Here is a 23,192-nt window from a genome sequence, read left to right on the forward strand (position 1 = left end):
CTGTCCTTTTGTATGTGACAAGTAGCTTTATTTTCTGTCAGCTTGTCTGTCTTTTGGGGAGTAAACACTTGTTAGTGGTAGTTTTTGTTGTTGGTGGTGAAGTTACAGTATTTTTTTAAAAAGATTTTATTGATGTGAGAGACAGAGCAAGCACGTGAATGTGTGCACAGGGTGGGGGAGGGCAGAAGGAGAGAGAGAGAGAACCTCAAGTAGACTCCCTGTGAAGCATGGGAGCCTGACACAGGGCTCGATCTCATGATCCTGAGATTAACGACCTGAGCCAAAATGAGGCATCAAGGTGCCTAACTGACTATGTCACCCAGGTGCCCTCCTTTTTTTTTTTTTTTTTTTTTATTATATTTTTATATCTGAACAGTGCCTCCACACTGTGCAGAGTAAATGCTTCATCTTCACACTCAGTCCTCCAGTATACCATGTTTCATCAGAACCAGTTCCTGGACTAAGAACGGGGATCCGGTCCTTCATGTTTCCCTTACTGTTTTGATTTTTGTCAAAATAATGTAACTTTTAGTTACCATCAAGTGTTATAAATTTCTGCCACAGCAGAATTAAGACTCCATTAGGAGCGTGGTTGTAGAGGTTTAAAAGTTAACTTCCAGTAATTTGGATTTAACGAAGTGTTAGGTGTCTGATGAGGTCTGGAATTTTGATGTCTTTATTCCTTGAAGTTAGTTATTCAGCCTTTCTTTCTTGGTATGAGGTGTTAATACCACTGTCCTCTAGAATACATGTTTTTAAAATCAACAGATTGTTTAAATACTACTACTAATTAATACTAATTGTCAAGAAACTAGAAAATAATGCCAAACCAAAGAAATAAAAAAATAGCCCCCGTTATTTTTCTTCAAAAATACTACTTCCAAGATATAAGGACTGTTAACATTTTGGTGTGAATTTTTTTTTTTAAGATTTTATTTATTTATTTGACAGAGAGAGAGAGAGATCACAAGTAGGCAGAGAGGCAGGCAGAGAGAAAGTGGGAAGCAGACTCCTCGCTGAGCAGAGAGCCCGATGGGGGCTCGATCCCAGGACCCTGAGATCATGACCTGAGCCGAAGGCAGAGGCTTAACCCACTGAGCCACCCAGGCGCCCCTGGTGTGAATATTTTTAAACTTCTACCATATGTATACATGTATTTCCTTTTTATCAATATGGATTCCTACTGTGAGTATACTCAAAATTTTTTTCCCAATTTTTTTTAAAGGAATAAACTCTTCCTTTTTTTTTTTTTTTTTGGATTCCACTCATTCATTTGACAGAGACAGAGAGAGAGAGAGAGAGATCACAAGCAGGCAGAGAGGCAGGCAGAGAGAGAGGGGGAAGCAGGCTCCCCTCTGAGCAGAGAGCCCAATGTGGGGCCCGATCCCAGGACCCTGAGACCATGCCTTGAGCCGAAGGCAGAGGCTTAACCCACTGAGCCACCCAGGCGCCTCTTTTTTCCAATGTTAAAGAATTAAAAATTTTTTTTAAACAACAAAAATTTATTCTCTCACAGTCTGGAGGCCAGAAGTTAGAACTGGTTTTATCCTAAAAGTTTTTCTTGTTTGGGGGAAGGGCATTAGAATATTGTGGTTATACTTTTTTTAAAAATATTTTATTTATGTATTCATTTGAGAGCATCTTGAGAGCATGTGAGCAGGGTGAGGGAGGGGCAGAGGAGAGCGAGACTCTCAGGTGAACTCTGCGTTGAGCTGAGCTGAGCGTGGAGCTGGACACGGGACTGGGTCCCACAGCCCAGAGATCATGACCTGGGTGGAAATCAAGAGTTTGCCGTTTAATTGACTGAGCCGCCCAGGCGCCCCATGGGCATTCTTTTTTTTTTGACCGATGAAAAATTATTAATAGAATAATATATATTTCATATATTTTCATATAAAATTCATTTCTAAGGCATTATTTATATATTTTTGATAGAGAGTGCACAGGCAAGCATGCGAGCAAAGGGTAAGGTTAGAGGGAGGGGGAGAGAGAGAACTTTAAGCAACTTCCATGCCCGGCGTGGCGCTGGATCTCACAACCCTGGGGCTGAAATCAAGAGTTGGATTCTCAACTGACAACCTTGTTGCCCCTCTAAGGTAATTTTTATTTTTATTTTTTAAAGATTTTATTTATTAATTTGACAGAGAGAGATACAGCGAGAGAGGGGACAGAAGCAGGATGAGTGGGAGAGGGAGAAGCAGGTTTTCCGTGGAGCAGGGAGCCCAATGTGGGACTTGATCCCAAGACCCTGGGATCATGACCTGAGCAGAAGGCAGCCACTTAACCCACTGCACCACCTTGGGGCCTCTAATCCCAGAACTTTTTCATCATCCTAGAACGAAACCTCATACTCATTATCACTCCCCACTCTACCCTTCACTTCCAGCCCCTGGCAAACTCATCCAGACCTTCTGTCTCTATGGGGTTACTATTCTGAACATTTCATAAGAATGGAGTCATACAATACATGGCTTTTTGCTTATCCATTTACCAGCTGATGGACAGTTGAGTTGTTTCCACTTTTGGGCCATTATGAATAATACTGCTATGAACATTCACGTACAAGTTTGTATGTGGACATATGTTTCTATTTCTCGTGGATAAATATCTAGGAGTGGAATTGCTGGATCATAAAAAGCAGCTGTAACATTTTCCATTCCCACCAGCAATGTAGGAGGTTTCCAGTTTCTCTGTGTTTTTGTCAACTTTTTTCATTATCTTTTGAATATAGCCATCCTATTGGGTGTGTAGTATCTCCTTGTAGTTTTGATTTGCATTTCCCAAAAACTAGTGTTGAACATCTTTGCATGTGCTTGCTTATAGGACTTTTTTTTTTTTTTAAGATTTTATTATTTGACAGACAGAGATCACAAGTAGGCAGAGAGGCAGGCAGAGAGAGAGAGGAGAAAGCAGGCTCCCTGCTGAGCAGAGAGCCCGATGTGGGGCTCGATCCCAGGACCCTGGGATCATGACCTGAGCCGAAGGCAGAGGCTTTAACCCACTGCACCCAGGCGCCCCTCTTATAGGCCATTTTTTAATGGGCTTGTGTTTTTGTTGAGTTGAAAATTTCTTTATTTTTTCTAGATACTAGACTCTTTTTAGATAGATGATTTGCAGGTACGTTTTCCTTTCTGTGGATTGTCTTTTTACTTTCTGTGTAGTGTTCTTTGAAGTACAAAGGGGTGTTTTTTTCCTATTTCATAAATTCCAGTATGAGCATTATTTTTTTTCTGTTGCTTGTGCTTTAGGTGTCACATCCAAGAAACCACTGCCTAATTCAAGGTCATGAAAATTAACCTATATTCCTTCTAAGAGTCTTACAGCTTTAGCTTTTACAGTTAGGTATTTTATTTTATTTTTATTTTTTATTTTTTTAGTAATCTCTGTGCCTAACATGGGGCTCAAACTCATGACCCCGGGTTGAAGAGTCACCTACTTACAGAGCCAGGCAGGTGCTCCTATGTTTAGGTTTTAGCTCCCTTTTTTTTTTTTTTTTTTAAATGCAGGTCTTGAACCCAGGTCCCTGAGATTAAGACCTGAGCCAAGATCAAGAGTTGGATGCTTCTTTTTTTTTTTCCCTAAGATTTTATTTATTTATTTGACAGAGAGAGAGAGACAGCAAAAGCAGGAACACAAGCAGGGTGAGTGGGAGAGGGAGAAGCAGACTTCCCACTGAGCAGGGAGCCTGATGTGGGGCTCGATCCCAGGATGCTGGGATCATGACCTGAGCCGAAGGCAGACGCTTAACTGACTGAGCCACCCAGGCGCCCCGGGTCTTAGATCCATTTTGAGTTCATTTTTGTATATGGTGTGAGGTAGAGATCCAACTTCATTCTCGTGCCTGTGGATATCCTGTTGTCTCAACACCATTTGTTAAAGACTATTCTTTCTCCAAGAACTGTCTTGGCACATAAGTTAGACTGGAGGGTATTTGTGTCTTGTAAGGCGTTTGCCACTCTTACTGTGGAAAGATTGAGCCAGTTTACGTTTACATGATCAGTATGCAAGAATCCCAGTTTCCCCTAAACCCTCACCAATGCTAAATGTTATATTTAAAACTGATACAAAAGAATTTTTTGTTGCCAATTTTACAGGTGAAAAATCGTATATTACTGATACAGTTTGTGCATACTTTCATATTAATTGGCTATATTTTTAATTGCTTATTTCCCTTGCCTAGTTTTCTATTTTTTTCTTTTCTTGCCTTTTTTTTTTTCAAATTTTTTATTTTTTTGGGTCCATTGAGACATTTTATTTGCGTGTTATGTATTCCATCCCTAGAGAAAGAACCCAGGATTTTCCATCCTGTGTGTTTTCGTCATGCCTCTTTGTGGTCCATAAAGCCAGCTGAGGTCATCAGGACAAAGAAACCAAACTGGGGTGACGGGAACAGGTTATTCTGCCATTTTCCTAGATCTTTAAGTTGTACATCAGATCTGGGGCTGCTACTCCACACTTGTTTAACCTGCCCATGAGGTTCACCACAATTTTCCCAGCTCTGTGATCATTCGTGATGTCAGATTTGCCAATGTAACCGAGCTTCATCTTCTCAGAAACCTGGTGATGACTTTGGAGCACAACCTAGTAAGAACCTGGTGTTTGCCCCTCTCCTCAGCATTGTTCATGCTCTTGAGAGCATCTGCCAGGACATTCGTGTACACTATTATGGTGGCATGGAAAGATGGTGGAAAGAGCGTTGCCTAGCTTTCTTTTTATTTTAAAGATTTTATTTATTTATTTGACAGACAGAGATCACAAGTAGACAGAGAGAGAGGGGGAAGCAGGCTCCCTGCTGAGCAGAGAGCCCACGAGGGGCTCGATCCCAGGACGCTGAGTTCATGACCTGAGTGAAGGCAGAGGCTTAACCCACTGAGCCACCCAGGTGCCCCTTTTGCTGCCTGTCTTACTAATTTGTAAGAGCTCTTGTTCTGTCCTATTACAAATATTTATAATTTTGGAGCACCTGGGTGGCTCTTTTGGTTAAGTGTCTGCCTTTGGGCTCAGGTCACGATCCCAGTGTCCTGGAATGGAGCCCCACGTCGGGCTCCCTGCTCATCGGGGAGCCTGTTTCTCCCTCTCCCTCTTCCCTTTCTCCTGCTCCTGCTCCTGCTCTCTCAAATAAGTAAAAATTAAAAAACCCCACAGGGATGCCTAGGTGGCTCAATGGGTTAAGCATCTGTCTTTGGCTCAGGTCACGATCCCACAATGCAAGGATCAAGTCCCACATTGGGCTCCTTGCTTGATGGAGAGCCTGCTTCTGCCTCTGCCTGCTGCTCTCCCTGCTTGTGTGTTCTCCTTTCTCTCTCTGTCCCCCTCTCTCTGACAAATAAAATCTTTAAAACCCCCCACAAATATCTATAATTTTTAATTCTAATTTTATGATATTTAACATGGTTTTATTAGGGCATAATGTGTAATTATAGTATTCGCCCATTTAATTGTACAGTTTGATGACTGGGCAAATATATGCAGTTGTATAACTATAATAATCAAGACTTAGAAAGAGATACAGAATATTTCCATCACTCAGAAAGTACCCTTGTGCCCTCATAGTCCATTCTCTTACCTCATCTCTTGTTTTAAGCAACCACTTGCCTTTTCTAGGGTTTCATGTAAATGAAATGATACATACTCTGTAGTGTTTCATACCTGACTTCTTTCTCTTACCGTGATGTTTTGGAGATTTGTCCATTCTGTTGTGTGTAATATTGGTGTTACTTTTTCACGTCAGTAGTATTTATTCCGTTGTATGGATCGATCACCGCTTGTTCATCCATTCTTCATGATCTATAGGATTCATATATGTGTCTGCTGCTTTTGATCTTGTATTACTTGTTGGTTTTGCCACTCAACCCTGCACAGGCCAGACCTGACCCACACATTTTTTGGTTGGGCAATCAACTGTTATGTGCAAAACTATTGTGCTAGACTATGGGAAGTGATGACAGTAAAACATGTTCCTTGCCTCCTGGAAAATTAGGGTCTGCTTGGATAGACAGTGCATAAGGTAGAGAGATTGCTTTTGACTAATGAAGGAGGGGCAAGCTTTGGGTGGAGATTTCTGCTGATACTTGGAAAGATCGGTTAGGTTGTGGAGGTGTTGGAAAAGAAAAACTATATCAGTTTCAAATGAGAAAGCTCTAAAGGGACAAGTTGGATATCTCGTATTTAGCAAATTTGAGGTAGATAGTGAGCAGAATCTACTGTGATGGAGACCTTAACCAAAGGAGGTTTGGAATTATTCCAGGTAGTTTTGTAAAACCTATTTATTGTGGAGAATCACAAACAATATGGAAGTAGAGAGGGTAGGATAGCGAACCTCCATGTACTCATCATGCAACAGTGATCAACCCTGGCCAAACTCACCTCACCTGCCCACCTTACGTTCATCCCTACCCCCCTTTATTTTGAAGCAAATTACAGATGTCACATCGTTTTGTGTAAATGTTTCAGGTTTTGTCTCTAGATATGGACTGAAAAAGGAACCATAATCACAATACCGTAATCACGCCTACACAGATTTACATTATTTTCTTAGTTGCGTCAAGCATCCAATGTTCATATTTCCCCAGTTGGGCCATAATTATTTTTTAATGGTTTGTTAAAATCAGAGTCCATATGAAGTTTTGCAGTGCCATCAGTTGAAATGCCTTTTAAATCTTTTAATCTACAGCTTTGTCAGCCATCTGTTTTCCCCTCATAAATTTATTTGAAGAAATCGAGTTTTTCCTGTAGACTTTTCTGCTGAGTTTTGCTGATTGCATTCCCTTGGTGTCCGTTTAATATGTTCCTTTGTCCCCCTGTATTTTCTATAAATTTGTAATTAGATCTAGAGGCTTGTTCATGTTTGTTTTTGTTTTTGTTTTCAAGAATACTTCCTAGAGGGGGGCAACTGGGTGGCTCAGTCAGTTAAGCGTCTGCCTTTGGCTCAGGTCATGATCCTGGGATCGAGCCCCACACTGGGCTCCCTCCTTTGAGAGAGGCCTGCTTCTCCCTCTCCCACTCCCCTTGCTTGTGTTCCCTCTCTCACTGGGTCTCTCTCTGTCAAAAAAATAAAATCTAAAAAATAAATAAATAAATAAGACACTTAACCAATTGAGTCACCCAAGTGCCCCAAATAAGTAAAATCTTTTTTTTTTCCCCAAGTAAGTAAAATCTTAAAAAAAAAAAAATTCATAGGTGGTGATGTTTACTTTTCCAGAAGACACATAATGTCTGAGTGTCTTTCTTTTTGTGATATTAGTAGCCATTTGTGATCATTGCCTGTCTTTATTTGTTCATTATTAGGGTTGTAAACTTAAAATATTTTAATTCTCTTGAACCTCCATCAGTTGTCACTTGCAACACTTGTGAAAGGAGAAACATTTCCTCCTCAGCTCTCTGGTTATCCTAAGGGCGCAGTTTTTACAGGGGACAAGGAATAAGGGTGAGAAGCGAGATATAACTTTCCACTGGCTCTGTGAATGAGCAGAAGGAAGCAAGATGGGCAGCGTCAAAAAGCCGAGGTAGGCTTTGGGCTCCCTAGCGCAGGATGTGTGGAAAAGGCAGTTGCTTCTCCCTGTAGTGAGCCACGCGTGTCCTTCCATGGGTGGCTGGGACTGCCCAGGGAGCCCCTCGCCGCAGCCATCCCTGACCTTTGCTTTCTGCTTGTGTTAGCTGAAGAAAACCATGGTGGATCTTGTGGCCCGAGAGCCTCCACTTAGGAGACTGAGTCCTTACAGCTTTAACCAACAACCAGGAACAACACATTTGTCCTTGAAATTAAACTTGGGTTATATTTCTTCCTCTTGTTCTAATAGTCTTTAACCTTAGCGTGAATCGTCCCTGCCCTCAGGCCAGTATAACCTATATGGTATTCTAGAAAGGATTCCCACAGGTAGTAAATCTAGTGGTTTTTTTTTCCCCCACCATCAAATATTTATTTTAAAAGCTACTATTTACATATAAAAACCACATAGCAAGCCCTGGTGGCAGCTGTGTAAAGAAAAGGCTGTTTGACCTTGGTAAAAGAGGGCTCCAAGATGATGCCCGGAACCCGGCCTCGAGGTCATAGCTTGCCTTCACTTCCTTAGGAGTTTGTGGTAGCCCCTTCTGGAAAAGAGGTAGGTAAGGTCACCTCTGAGGCCAGGCAACGTAGAGATAGTCAAGGACTCTTCTCTTCTGAGGTAGCTGTTCCTCTGTTTTTCCTCCACCACAAGGTGTGCATGCGTGTGTGTTAGTAGAAATTTTTTTGAGCGGTGTTGTATTTACAGGATAATTGAGCAGAAAGTACAGAGTCCTCGTATACTCCCTCACTCCCCTGCTCCCATCCCATTTCTCCTGCAATTAACATCTTGCCCTTGTTAGGACTGATGAGCCAGATACCGATGCATTACAATTAAAGTCCGCGGTTTACATTAGGGTTCAGTCTTTGTTTTGTGCACCTCGTAGGTTTCGGCAAATGCATAGTGATGTGTATTCATCATCATAGCATCGTCCAGAATAGTTTCACTGCCCTAGAAGTCATCTGTGCGTCCCCTTCCCATCTGCCTGAGCTACTGGCATTCGCTGATCTTTTCACTGTCTTCTTAGTTTTCCATTTTCCAGAATGTCACGTAATTGGAATCATACATATCTGTCTACTTTCACTGGTAACGAATTTAGGCTTTCGCCGTATCTTTTCCGGGATCCATAGTTCTTTTTTTTTCCTATGTATTTTTTTAATTGCTGAATACTACTTCATTGTATGGATGTAACGCTGTTTATCCAATTACATACTGAAAGACAGCTTGGTTGTTCCAAGTTTTGGCAGTTAGGAATAAAACATCTGTAGGCAGGTTTTTGTGTGTATATAAGTTTTCAGCTCATTTGGGTAAATACCAAGGAGGAAGATTGCTAGATCGTATGGGAAGAGTATGTTCGGTTTTTTAAGAAACCGCCAAACTGTATTACAAAGTGACTGTGCTATTTTACGTGCCCGCCAGCAATGAATGCTTTTCTGCCGTTCCCCGCATTTGCCACCATTTGGTATTGTCAGTGTTCTGGATTTTGGCTAGTCTGAGAGGTATGTAGTAGTATCTCATTTTAATTTACAGTTCCTTACGGACATATGATGTTGCGTGTCTTTTCATATACTGACTTGTCTCTGTATATTCTTTGGTGAGGTGTTTGCTCAGGTGTTTTGCTTGTTTTTTAATCGGGTTTTATTTCCTTACTCTTGAATTTTTTTCTTTAAAGATTTTATTTATTTATTAGAGAGAGAGATCACAAGTAGACAGAGAGAGAGTGGGAAGCAGGCTCCATGCTGAGCAGAGAGCCCGATGCAGGGCTCTATCCCAGGACCCTAAGATCATGACCTGGGCTGAAGGCAGCGGCTTAATCCACTGAGCCACCCAGGCACCCCACTTACTCTTGCATTTTAAGAGTTCTTTGTATATTTTGGATACTGGTCCTTTAATTGGATATGTGTTTTGTAAAAATTGTCTCCCAATCTGTGGCTTGCTTTTTCATTCTTTTGACAGTGTCTTTTGCAAAGCAGAAGTTTTTACTTTTAGTGAAATTCAATTTAGCAATACTTTTCTTTCCTGGATTGTGCTTTTGGTATCGTGTCTGAGAAGAGTCATTGCTAAACATAAGGTCACCTAGATTTTCTCTTAAGTTATCTTTTAGGAATTTTATAGTTTTGTGTTTTGCATTTAGGTCAGTCATCCATTTGAGCTCATTTTTGTGAAAGGGGGAATATCTGTGTCTAATTCATTTTTTTGCATGTGAATGTCCAGTTCTTTTGGCACTATGCTAAAAAGACTGTCTTTTCCCCACAGAACTGCCTTTGCTCCTTTATTAAAGATCAGTAGATGAGGCGCCTGGGTGGGTCAGTCCTTAAGCATCTGCCTCAGTCTGCCTTCGGCTCAGGTCATGATCTCAGGGTCCTGGGATCTAACCCGGCATCATCGGGCTCCCTGCATGGCGGGAGGCCTGCTTCTCCCTCTCCCACTCCCTCTGCTTGTGTTCCCTCTCTCACCGTGTCTCTTTCTGTCAAATAAATAAAATCTTTAAAAAAAAAAAAAAAAAGAGGCCAGTAGACTCTTTTGTGTAGGTCTCATTCCGGGCTTTCTGTCCTGTTCTGTGATCTATTCGTGTGTTCTTTTGCCAGCACCACACTGCCTTGATTATTACTTTAGTGGGTTTTTTTTGTTTGTTTGTTTTTGTTTTTTATTACTTTAGTTTTTAGTAAGTCTTGAAGTCAGGTAGTGTCAGTCCTCCAACTTTGTTCTCCCTCTGTGTTGTACTGGTTATTCTGGGTCTTTTTTACAACTTCCCATATAAGTTTTAGAATCAGTTTGTTGATAATGCGTAAAATAATCGTGCTGGAATTTTGATTGGGATTTCATTGAATCTGTAGATGTAGTTGGGAAGGAATGACAATGACGTCTTGACAGTTTTGAGTCTTCTTATCTGTGTGCCTGGGATTGCCTTCCATTTCTTTAGATCTTCTTTGATTTCTTCCATTAGAGTTTTGTGGTTTCCTTCACGGAGGTCTTATACATATGTTGTTAGATTTATAAGTAAGTATTTCTTCTTTTTTTTTTTTTTTTTTAAGATTTATGTATTTATTTATTTGACAGAGAGAGACACAGTGAGAGAGTGAACACGGGAGTGGGAGAGCAGGGATCCCGGCATGGGGCTTGATCCCAGAACCCAGGGATCACGACCTGAGCCGAAGGCAAGCGCTTAATGACAGAGCCACCCAGGGGCGCCTTCTTCTTCTTCTTCTTTTTTTTTTTTTGGATGTTAATGTAAATGGTATTGCATTTTAAATTTCAGTTTCCTGTTGTTTATTGCCAGTATATAACAAAGCAATTGACGTTTGTTTATTAACTTTGTATTCTAAAACCTTAATGACTTATTAATTTTTTTGTTGTTTCTTCAGGATTCTCTACGTAGACAATCATGTCATCACCAAACAAAAGCAGTTTTATTTCTTCCTTCCCAGTCTGTAACTTTTTTTTCTTGTGTTACTGTATCTGCTAAGGCTTCTTTCTAATATGCTGAATAAGAGGGATGGGAGTGGACATCTTGCCTTGCTCCTAATCGTAGTGGGAAAGTGATTAATTTCTCCTCGTTAAGTTTGATGTTAGCTGTAGGATGTTTGTATATGTTCTTTATCAAGTTGAGAAACTTCCCCACTGTTTCCAGTTTGCTGAAAATTTTTGTTTGGGTGTTGGATTTTTTCAAATGCTTTTTCTGTATCCCTTGATAAGATCATAAGACTTTTTTTTTTCTTTAACCTGTTGATGTGATGGATTACATATGTTTATTTTTGAATCTTGAACCAGTCTTCCATACCTGAAATAAATCCTGTTTGGTCATGGTGTATCATTTTTTGGTACATTGTTGGATTTAGTTCACCAATATTTTGTTCATGAGAGATACTGGCTGTAGTCTTTCTTCTTTCTTTCTTCTGTCTGGTTTGAGGATTAGGGTAATGCTGGCCTCATAGAATGAGTTAGACAGTATTCCCTCTACTTCTGTTTTCTGGAAGAGATTGCAGAGAATTGAGATAATTTCGTCCTTAAACTTTTGGTAGATTTCACCAGTGAACTCACCTGTTTTCAGTTTTAAAATGTTATTAGTTATTGATTCAGTTTCCTTAGTAGATATAGACCTATTCAGATGGTTCTTTTCACCTTGCGTAATTTTTTTTTTAATTGAAATTTAAAAAAAATTATTTATTAGAGAAAGAACTTGCAGGGGTGGGTGGCAGGGTGGGTCAGAGAGAGGAGGAGACAAGCAGACTCCCACTGAGCAGGGAGCCTCACGTGGGGCTTGATCCTTGTATCCTAAGATCATGACCTGAACCGAAACCAAGAGTCGGACACTCAGCCAACTGAGCCACCCAGGCGCCTCTCACCTTGTGTAAATTCTGATAGATTGTCTCATTCAAGGAATTGGTCTGTTTCATCTAGATTATCAAAAAAGAGTTGTTCGTAATAATCCTTTACTGTCCTCTTAGTGTCCTTAGGGTTAGTAGTGATGGCCCTTATTTCATTTCTGATATTAGTAATTTGTGTCTTCTCTTTTTTTTTCCTCAGTTAATCTGGCTAGAGATTTATCAGTTTTACTTGTCTTTTCAGGGACTCACCTTTGGGTTTCATTGATTTTTCTCTATTGATCTTATTTTTATTTATTTTCTTGTTTTTACTTTGAATTTAATTTGTTCATCTTTTTCTAGTTCTGTAGGGTAGAAACTTAGATAACTGATTTTTAGATCTGTCTTTTCTAATATTTGCATCCAGTGCTATAAAATTTTTTTTTATAAGTGCTGCTTTCTCTAAATTTCACAAGTTTTGATAAGTTGTATTTTCATTTAGAAATAGCTCTTGAGAATTCTTTGACCCATGTTTTATTTAATCTCTAAGTGTTGTCTGTTTAATCTCCAAATATTGTATTTTGGGATTTGTCAGCTATCTTTTTTTACTGATTTCTAGTTTAATGCCAGAGCATACTTTATATGATTGCTATTCTTTAAAATTTGTTAAGGTGTCTTTTATGTTCTAGAATGTGGTCTCTGTGCTTGGGTATGTATTTATTTATCCATAAGAAGTGAGGTGATGTAAGGTTCACTCATCTTTATTGTATGTGACTTCAAAATACCATATGGTTAGAAAAATCAGAATGAAGCAGCTCCAGTGTTGGTGGATGAATGAATAAAAAAATGTGGCATATGCATACAGTGGAATATTATTCCACTTCCTTAAACAGGAAGGGAATTCTGACCTGTGCTACAACATGGGTGAACCTTGATGACATGCCAAGTGAGAAAAACCCAGTCACGAAGGACAGATACTGAATGATTCAGTTTCTCTGAGGTGCATAGAGAGTAGTCATTCATAGAGACAGAAAGCTGATTTGTGGTTGCCATGGGCTGTGGGAAGAAGAGAATGGGGAATTTTAGTGTTAATGGGTACAAACTTTAATTTGGGGAAGATGACAAAATTCTGGAGTAAACTTACTGTTGTGTAGTATGAAAACGTTCTGGAGATCTGTACGCACAGTGCCTGTAACTTTTTTTTTTTTTTTTTTTAAGATTTTATTTATTAATTTGAGAGAGAATGAGTGAGAGAGAGCATGAGAGAGGAGAAGGCCAGAGGGAGAAGCGGACTCCCCAAGGAGCTGGGAGCCCGATGCGGGACTCGATCGTGGAAGTCTGGGATCATGACCTGAGCCGAAGGCAGTCGCTCAACCAACTGAGCCACCCAGGGGCCCCCCCCTTTTTTTTAAATGAAGATTGTTTATGTACTTGTCAGAGAGAGCATGTGTGCACAAGTGGGCTTGGGGGTGCAGCAGTCAGAGCAGGGGAGGGAGAAGCAGGCTTCCCGCTAAGCAGGGAGCCTGATGTGGGGCCCGATCCCAGGACCCTGGGATCATGACCAGAGCCGAAGGCAGCTGCTTAACTGACTGAGCCACCCTGGCGTCCCTGCCTGTAACTTCTAAGACTGTACTGTATACCTAAAATTGGCTAAGAGAGTAGCTCTTATAAACAGAAAATAAATAAAGGGGGCAGGAGGAAATTTGGGAAGGTGGTGGATATGTTGCCGGCCTTGATAGTGGTGACAGTTTCGTGAGTATATACTTATCCCCAGACTTACCGAGTTCTGTTTCATGTCAATCATAATTCAATAAAGTGGTTTTAAAAAAGGTTCTGTAGGTGGATAGTGGTGGTGGTTACATGACATTGTGAATGTACTTAATTCCATAGAACTGTACACTTAAAAAATGGTTCGAATGGTAAATCTTATGTGTATTTTACTACAAGTTTTAAAAACGGAAAAAAAATTCTAAAAATTAAAATGTTGCCAAGGAAAAAGTGCAAGTTATTTGAAATTTTTCTCTCATGCCACATGTTTTTATTTATCTTGGGACTTATTTGTCTAGTTTAATTTTCATTTATGATTGATCTGATAGGTCATTGTGTTCAGTCAGGATTTCTTACGGTGTGATGAGGAATGGGGTTTTTATGTAGACAAGCACAGAAATATATATCTGATGAATCTGAAACTTGTAGAAGATATTCATGCATTTAACTCTGCTTAGTTAGCCCTGACTGACTTGTAGCCATGGGGTTACAATCATCATGGGGTTTGAGATCAAATGATCTTCTGAGGTCATTTGTTCCAGTCCCTTTAAAAAAAATTGATCATTTGAATCTCAGAGAGGTTAAAAGACTTCACCAAGTTTCACATTACCTTTATCTGCCGTCGGACCTGCTTAATCCTACCTTGTAGCAGGTCTCAGTGCATTGAGAGTCTGCGCCCTATGAACCCAAACTGTGTGACCACAAATAAAGCCCTATGTCAGTGTCCTGGCCCCTCCCCTAGCACGCTGCTTGCTTCTGCAGCCCAGGCACAGCATGGCGTTCTGCTTAATGAGCTAAGAGGAGCTCCTAAACCAGTTACTTCAAAGCAGCATTCTCAATCCGAGGAAATTTAAAAAAAAAAAAAAAATTCTGATGACTGGAACCTGCTCTTCAGAGATTTTGATTCAGTAGGCCTGCCCGGGGGTGGGGTGGCTTTCACATCCTGCAGTAAGGAATAGTCATCGTGTGCAGCACAAGTTGAGAAGGACTGCCTAGAGCATTTTTTTTTTTTAAGATTTTTATTTATTTATTTATTTATTTGACAGAGACCACAAGTAGGCGGAGAGGCAGTCAGAGAAAGAGAGGGGGAAGCAGGCTCCCCGCTGAGCAGAGAGCCCGATGCGGGGCTTGATCCCAGGACCCGGAGATCATGACCCGAGCCGAAGGCAGAGGCCCAACCCACTGAGCCACCCAGGTGCCCCTAGAGCATCTTTTAAAGCATGGGTTCCCTGACCTGGCTAATTGCTAAAATCCCCTAGGGAGCTCAGAACTGTCAGACCTCCCTGCCTTGGAGGGACTCCTTGCCTGGGAGGGAGACGAAGTCCTGGAAATCATCTGAAGCTATGCTCGCCCTGCCTCCCCCTAACTTCGTCTGGGTTGATTAAAACCAGACCAGGTGAATGAAACAATTTCAAAAATATTTACGTGGGCAACAGACATTTTAATGAAGTGAAGTTTGGCTCAGGTCTTGTAGCACTGTCATTTTTTGGATTAAAAGTAAAAATGCTTATTAAATAATTTGAGATGATGTGTAAGATGTTTAAGAAATTTGGTCTTGAACTAAAAGCACTTTTTTCCCCATATTTTTTTGTTGGGGGGGGTCCGCATTTGTTTTTAAGCAAGGAAGAGCATATTGTTGGAGAGGCACAGAGGGGAATGTTTGTGTATTTAAATGTGGAGACAGTGTGCTTTCACTTAGATCCAAACCACCTGCGTTCATAGAGGTTGGAATCCCCTTAATGGAGTACTAGATAAAGCATATGCAATGTACCACCCAGAGATTTGTCTTAAATGGTAATTACGTAAGTCAGGCAGGCATGCATTTATTCTTGTAAAAACTTGTAGACGTTACAGAAAAGTCCAGAGTCTCACGTGACTGCCTTTCTTAATGCCAGCCTCTTCCTCAGCGGGCGAGGTCGTTTCCGCTGTCCTGTGGATCCTCCTAGAACTTTTCCTTATCAGGTTGACTGACCAAAGAAAATACATACCATTCTGTAACTTTTGCTTGGAAACGTGTTCGTGTAAGCGCTATGGAGAATTCAGCTATAAAACTGTGCCATAATTGTTTAAGTCCTTTTCCTGTTGATGAACACAGAGGTTGTTTCCAGGGCTGTGGTAAGCATCCTTGTGCAAGGCTCCATGTGCACGTGTGCCATGTGATTGCTGGTGTGGGGTGGGGGGGTTGGGGGAGTGTATGGTTCAGCGCTAAATGGTCCTCGGGCCAGGCCGAGCTGCAGAAGCTGATGGAATTGACTTTGCTGGGCATCACCTAACTTGCAGGGATTTGAGTGAAGACATGAAATGGCAGAGCAAATGTCAGCTTTTTGTTCGTAATTGTCATAAACATGAGGAGTCTTCTGGGTTTTATGCTGAGCACTCCCCTCCCCCTGGCCAAATAATGTCTGCTAATAACTAACTGTGTGCCCTGTGCCAGTGTGCTGGGTGCTGACTTGGAAACATTCTGTAAAAAATGCTGAATTAGGTTAGTGATGTGAAGATGATTAACAGATAATGGTAGCTAGAATAATTGTGTCAAAACAGCAAGAAATACCAAGAGAATCTGACATGTTCTGCGTTTTCTTTGGTGCTTGTCTATTGTAATAGCGTTAGAAACTTTATGTTGTATATATAATAATCTTTCTTGGATATTTGGTCAGTTTGCCTGTAAAATAACAAACATGGCCATTTCAAAGAAGCTCTTCATTCTAAGGTATCAACTGTTTCCGAGTCTCCATAAACTCTTCTCTGTGTCATTGTAAAAGATCTGTTTAAAAATTGGTTTTCATCAGGGTGCCTGGGTAGCTCAGTCAGTTAAGTGTTTGACTCTTGATTTGGGCTCAGGTCATGATCTCAGGGTTGTGGGATCGAGCCCCATGTCAGGCCCGTTCTCGGCATCGAGCCTGATTAAGATTCTCTCTCTTCCTCTGCTCCTCCTCCGCTTAAAAAATAAAAACAATTTTCATCAGCATGCATGGTCTTAGTGCTTCCCCCAGTCTACATTTTGCATGGTCTTTTCCATAAATGCAGCCTTTTTTTTGGAAGGGGGTAAATATATTTTCCTATGGGACTGTACCAGGGTTACTTAAGCTTTCCCCTGTTGTTGGACATCCAAGGCACTTTCTATTTTCTTTCATGAATAAAGCATTGGAAGCATACTTTTTTTTTTTTAAGATTTTATTTATTTATTTGACAGAGATCACAAGTAGGCAGAGAGGCAGGCAGAGAGAGGGGGGCGGGGAAGCAGGCTCCCTGCTGAGCAGAGACCCCCCCCCCAATGTGGGTCTTGATCCCAGGACCCTGAGATCATGACCTGAGCCGAAGGCAGAGGCTTTAACCCACTGAGCCACCCAGGCGCCCCTGGAAGCATACTTTTACACAGAGTGTTGTTTGCTTTTTAGCTCTTATCTCCATTTGTGTTCCTTAGAGTAAGTTCACCGGCTTTCTTCTTCTTTTTTTCCTTTTCTTTTTTTTTTTAATAGGCTCTGTGCCCAGTGTGGGGTTTGAACTCACAACCCTGAGATCAAGAGTCGCATGTTCTACTGACTGAGCCAGACAGGCGCCCCATGCTGGGTTTCTTCTCATAAGTTGCCAGGAAGATGGTGAGGCGAACAGTGAAGGAAGGGAACTTTACCACTTTTCTGAAGGCTGCTCAGGCTCTTCCTCCTACCCCTCCAAGTAGATGAGGCTTTATTGTTTTATTTATTTTTGTCTTGGTGCCGTGGTTGTGAGATTTTTGCCCCATGGGTTTGTGGTGTGGGTGTTGGTATTTTGACATCTGTGAAGGTGTGTTGTTCTGATGTTCTGCTCTGAGGTTGCACTAGTGTGTTAATGTTTTCATTTTTCTCATGCTTATCACTCTCCTATCTGAAAGTGAGGCGGTGATGGACTTGGCACTGTTGACTTCAGACAGTGGCTGTTTGTCCTTGGCCCGAAGATCATCTGACCAGGAGTGAGGTGAGGTGAGGGATTCAGCAGTTCCAGAAACGGGTGGGTGCATCGTGCAGTGGAGAAGAATGCCAAAGAATTGTCCGAGTCTGTGCACCTGTCTGTGGAAAGTGACAGGGCTCCCTAAGTAATTGTAAATTTAGGGATATGTAATATGCGCTCATTGGTAAGGAAGTGCATGGTAAAAAGAGGTTTTGGGGGGTTTTGTTGTAGGTGTTGTTGTTACCTTCTGTGGATGCTTGAAGATTGTCCTGTGAAACCAGCAGCACCCAGGAGGGAGCTTGGATGGACAGGTGCAGGTTCATGGGCTCTCCAGTGACACCTGGAGAAGCTACTGGGACTCGAGCATTAGATTGTTTTTACATTAAAACCTGTCAGTGGCCTTGGTTGGTGACCCTGGGATTCCTAGACATTGGGGGTCCTAATATAATGTGGTCTGCAGGTGTTTTCCATATTTCAAAAATGGTAACACTTTTGTCTGTTCCCTTGGTCCACGTGCTAACTGAAATGTCAGTTGGTTTTGATTTCATTTGTTTTGAGTAAGTCATTCATTACCTGGATGTATAAATCTTCTTTTTATTGACTTACAGACTCTTCTAGTCCTCTTTTTTTTTTTTTAAGGTTTTATTTATTCATTTGAGAGAGAGACAGAGCATAAGCAGGGGGAGAGGCAGAGGGAGAGGGAGAAGTCAACTTCCCTCTGAGCTGGGAGCCTGATGTGGGGCTCGATCCCAGCACCTGGAAAACATGACCTGAGCTGAAGGCAGTGACTTAACCATCTGGGCCACGCAGCTGCCCCTCTTCTCTTCCTCTTACGTTGGTTTATGGTAGCATAAAAATGAATGCGGAATCTTTGTAGGGCTGTGATGGCAGCTTGTCCTGCCCCCCCCCCCTTTTTTTTTAATAGCAGCACCATTGAGTTAAAAATCACAATCCTGTAGTTCACCCATTTAAGATGTCCAGTTCAGATAGCGTTTAATGCCTTCACAAGAGTTGCGCAGCCATCACCAGCATAAGTTTTAGAACATTTTCATCACCTCCCAAAAGAAATCTCCCATCTATTAGCAGTTATTCTCTGTCTTTCCCGAAAACTCGCTAGGTAATCAGCAGTCTGCTTTCTGTCTCCACGGATTTCCTATAAATGGAATCCTACAGTATGTGTGGTGTCTGCCTTGTTTTTCAAGGTTTTTCTGTGTTGTGGCATGTGTCAGAGCTTTGTTCCTTTATGTGGCTGAATAACGTTCCATTTTATAGGTATAGGTATACCGCATTGTGTTTATCCATTCATCAGTCAACGGGCACGGGTTGTTTTCACTTTGTTGCTGTTGTGAATAATGCTGTGAGTTTTTGTGGGGGTTGCTTTTTCAGTTCTCTTGGGTAGACACCTAAGAGTTTCCCCTTTTGGGTCTTAGTGTCATTTTGACCTGGTACGCTTTCACATCTCCGATACTTGTGGAGTATGAAATAGTGTTAGTAGTGAAATAGAAATAGCGTTCAGCAAAAAGAAGAGAAAAAGACCTCCTCGTATGTGTCTGTGTAGGGGAAGACTCGGGTTATTCCCACCCTGATCTTATTTGTACAGTCTTGATATAAACAGGCAAAAATTGCAGTTCTCACATTTTTATTAGTGACTATTTTCAGTTACCTGCAGTAAGTGATGATGAAAGTCTTTTTTTTTTTTTTCTTTTTTTGAATAGGGTTCCACGCCCAGTGTGGAACCCAACACAGGGCTTGAACTCCACCCTGAGATCAAGACTGGAGCAGATAAATCAAGAGTCGGATGCTTAACCGACTGAGCCACCAGGCACCCTGAAACGGTCCTTAACCGGTTTTTTAGCCTGATGTGACTTGACTTGTTCATTGGTAAAAATGATGCAGTCTTTACGTGAGTTCTAACGGGAACTAGTGTTTATTTAACTTACAACTTGGAGGCAAGCAAAAACTGCAGGACCTATTGTGTTCTGAGTGAGAGGTCAGTCTGGCTAGCGAATGCTGACTGACAGTTCTGATTGCCGTTGGTGGCGTCTTAGATCTGTGGGGAGAGAGGAGGGAAGTCCAGGTGCTCTTGGCGGTGAGTTGGGAACATGGCCTGTCAGTGGGCTCTCTGCTCATTCATTGTGTAGAATGGCTAAAGGAAGTTTTAACTCCTCATTATGTAAACTTCTGATTCTTAGTCATTTTGTATTTTTCCTAGTAACTACTTTAAAGGTGTAGAGAGGATACAAAGTGCCATAATGAGCCTCTGAGTACTGGATTTAACAAAGGTGTCTTCTTTTCCTTTTTCCTCCCTCTGTCCTCTCCTTCACTCCTTTTTTTAATTTAAGGAATACAGCTTTTTGGAGGCACTTGAACACCCTTTGGTACTCCTCCCAGTTACCTCCCTCCTTTTCCAGGGGTACCCACTTTTGCAAGGCAGATAGATAATGCCCTCTGCATCCATGTTTTTATGCTTCTGCGTTTATGTCCATAGGAATATATATCATTATGGGGCACCTGGGTGGCTCAGCGGGTTAAGCCTCTGCCTTCGGCTCGGGTCATGGTCTCAGGGTCCTGGGATCAAGCCCCACATCGGGCTCTCTGCTCAGCAGGGAGCCTGCTTCCCCCTTTCTCTCTGCCTGCCTCTCTGCCTACTTGTGATCTCTCCCTCTCTGTCAAATAAATAAATAAAATATTAAAAAAAAAGGAATATATATCATTTGTATCTGTATTTTTAAATATTACGGAAATAGCTTAATTGTTACTTCTAACCCTGTAGCAGTATCTCTCAAATTACAGTCTTCACAAAATATTTTTGGCAAATATTCAGTGTTACTAAGTTTTTCTTATTGTGATAAAATATGCATTACATAAAATTTACCATTTTAACCATTTTCAGGCATACAGTTCACTAGCACTAAACTAAGTACATTCATATGAGCAATCACCATTTCCAGAACTTTCTTGTCATCCCAAGTGGAAGCTCTGTACCTATGAAACTGTTATTCCCCATTCTTCCCTCCCCTGCCCCGGTAACTAACCTTCATCCTACTTTTTTTGTTGTTGTTGTTAGGCTCTATATTTTAGAGAGAGAGAAAGCAAGAGAGAGCACAAGTGCGCAAGTACGGGGAGGGGCAGAGAGAGAGGGAGAGGCAGGCTCCTGGCTGAGCAGGGACCCCAACTCAAGACTCTGTTCCAGGACCCTGGGATCATGACCTGACCCAAAAGCAGACACTTAACGGCTGAGCCACCCAGGTGCCCCTTGTATTCTGCTTTTCCTATGAATTTGCCTATTCGTGGTACCTCATGTAAGGAGAATCATACAGTTTTTTTCCTTTGTAGCTGGCTTATTCCACTTAGCTTAATGTTTTTACAGTTTATCCATATTGTAACATGTATTAGAATTTCCTTTTATGGCCGGCTAATATTCTCAGTAGAGTCATACCACATTTTATTTATTCATTCGTCTCTTTGTGGACATTTGTGTTGTGTTCATCTTTTGGCTCTTGTGTACAATGCTCTGAATATTGGTGTATGGGTATCTTGAGTTTCTGCTTTCAGTTCTTTTGGGCTTAGCTCTCTTTTCTTTCTTTCTTTTTTTTTTTTTAAATTTAAATTCCGTTAATTAATATATAATGTCTTACTGGTTTCAGAGGTGGAGGTCAGTGTTTCGTCAGTTGCACATAACACGCGGTGCTCGTTCCATCACATGCCCTCCTTAATGTCCATCACCCAGTGACCCCATCCCCCCACCCCCTCAGTTCTTTTGGATTTATACCTAGGAGTGAAATCGCTGGATCATATGATAATTCTATGTTTAACTCTTTGGGGAGCTGCCAGACTGTTTTCCATCACAGCTAAATCATTTTGTATCTCCACCAACAGTGCAAGGACGTTCTGATTCTTCCACATCCTCACCAGCACTTGTTATTTTCTGTTTCTTTTTTCTTTTTCTTTTGGATAACAGCCATCCTAACAGGTTGAAAGAGTATCTTGTGGTTTTGACTTGCTTTTCTCCAGTAGCTAATGATGCTGAGTATATTTTCATATGCTTATTGGTCATCTTGTATCTTCTTTGAAGCAATGTCCATTCAGATCTTTCCCCAGCACTGTTTTTTTAAAAATTTTCTTCCCCCATAGGCTGCCCTTGGTACACGAGCTTAAGTTGTTTTTAATGTAAGAATGCACACAAAGATACATTTCTTTTTTTTTAAGATTTAAAATTTTTTTTAATGATTTCTTTCTTCTTCTTCTTCTTCTTCTTCTTTTTAAGATTCTGTTTGTTTATTTGAGAGAGAGAGAGTGAGAGAGCATGAGAGGGGAGGAGGTCAGAAGGAGAAGCAGACTCCCTGTGGAGCTGGCAGCCGGATGCAGGACTCAGTCCTGGGACCCTGAGATCATGACCTGAGCTGAAGGCAGTCGCTCAACCAACTGAACCACCCAGGTGCCCCAAAGATAGATTTCTTTTGCTTAAAAGATTATAAAACAAGACAGATGAACAGATTACAGATAAAATGGCAAAACCAGTAAAATTAAAATTAATTTTATGGGACAGATGATGTTTTACTCAATTTGTATAGTCAACGTGAATATAGTACCGTGTGTTGGGAGCTCTCTGGGAACGCCTGTGTCACCGGGCCACGTGACTGCTCTGTTCTCTCACCACCTTCCTCTATTCCGAAAACAGTAAAACTACACAGGGGTGACGTCGGACCATTAACTGGCATGTGTGCATCATATACTTAACCAGGTCTTAACTCCATTCCCGACTGTTAGTACTCGCCCATTAAAATCCTGTTATTCGGCCCAAGCCTGATGGTGAACACAACAGCACACACGTGGGCCGGGAAATCCCTGGGCAGCTCTCTGTTTCCAGGGAAGCATCTGGATGGTCCCGAACAGGCTTATGTTCCTGTTTTGAGAGTAATATTGAAATGAAAACACATAATTTAAAAATTCTCATAGAGAATGTATGGACTGGGGGAAGTGTCCACAGACCCAGTTTGAGATACACTTGTGAGTGTTTGACAAACACTGCTTTATTTCCTCTGCTGCTTGTAAGTTTAATTTTTCCCCCTCAAGTTCAAACAAGGTAGGGATGCTTACATTCAAGTTTGGCAGGAGGAGCTTGTTTTGCCTTTTTGTTTTCTTTTTCTGTAGGAACCATTGAGAGGGTATCTTACAGCGGTCTGCTTTCTGTAATAGGTCTGCTGTCCTAGCTGATGGTTAGCGTTCCTTCCCTTTAGCTAGGGGGTCTGCAGTTTTTCTTGGTCACATTAACTTTAGTTATCCCTTTTTTTTTTTTTTTAAAGGATTTTATTTATTTGAGAGAGCTTGCATGCACGAGCATGGGAGCATCGGAGGGAGAGGGAGAAGCAGCCTTCCTGCTGCCGCAGGGCTTGATCCCAGGGCTCCGGGATCATGACTTGAGCCAAAGGCAGACGCTTAACCAACTGAACTACCCAGCTGCTCCCAGCTTCAGTTATTCTTGTTGTAACTTCAGTTTCTCTTATTTTAGTGTTTTTATCTTAGTGCTTTTTCCCTTGAATGCAACCAAAATCAAAGCTTATATTCTTCATCTCAGATCTTAGATACATGTGTTTACAAATAACTTTACTGCCAAGAATCTGTTAAGTTGGCTTTCACTACATTAGTT

General features: G+C 41.4%; 1 protein-coding gene and 1 pseudogene across 1 annotated transcript in view; one reads left to right on the forward strand and one right to left on the reverse strand.

The window, feature by feature from the left end:
- LOC111157411 (poly(A) RNA polymerase D5, non-canonical) overlaps positions 1–23,192 on the forward strand; it is a 67,621-nt gene that overhangs the window by 8,964 nt on the left and 35,465 nt on the right. The window lies entirely within an intron of this gene.
- On the reverse strand, positions 1,692–6,390 carry LOC111157327 (annotated as a pseudogene).

Source organism: Enhydra lutris, unplaced genomic scaffold (assembly GCF_002288905.1).
Source record: "Enhydra lutris kenyoni isolate GAN:26980312 unplaced genomic scaffold, ASM228890v2 scaffoldscaffold54, whole genome shotgun sequence".
Taxonomy (NCBI): Eukaryota; Metazoa; Chordata; class Mammalia; order Carnivora; family Mustelidae; genus Enhydra; species Enhydra lutris.